We start from the raw sequence: 490 nt of genomic DNA on the forward strand, positions 1-490 counted from the left end.
AGTAACTGATGTCACTGCATTTGTAATTCATCCACATTTCCAGTTACTCATTTAGCAAAGGTCTAAATGTTGCGAAAGATGCGTCGGCCTTCAAATTAGAAAAATGATGAAATAAGAATTACTTTTCCCGACATTTAGTAAAATCTTCGAAAAAAAAACAAGCACTGGATAAATTTTGGATTTACGCAAGTGAAGCCTAATGAAACAGCGTCCATCTCAGTTATAACATATTTTATGCATGTAATGAAAATCGTAATCCATTTGCACTTTTTTTTCTACACCTGATACTGTTGACTGTAAACGTGCTGCTACACACATTACATCATTACAGAATTGAGGGCACTGCTAGTAGTAGATTCCGATCATAACTTACTACTAAACCACATTATGTTCATTTCAAAATTATTTGATCTCAAAATCCAATACGGTTTAACCCAGGAATCTGTATTAGGATTGCATCTGTTTAAGGATTTCATTAGCTGGAGAGAAG

Source organism: Penaeus monodon, chromosome 34 (genome assembly GCF_015228065.2).
Source record: "Penaeus monodon isolate SGIC_2016 chromosome 34, NSTDA_Pmon_1, whole genome shotgun sequence".
Classification (NCBI taxonomy): domain Eukaryota; kingdom Metazoa; phylum Arthropoda; class Malacostraca; order Decapoda; family Penaeidae; genus Penaeus; species Penaeus monodon.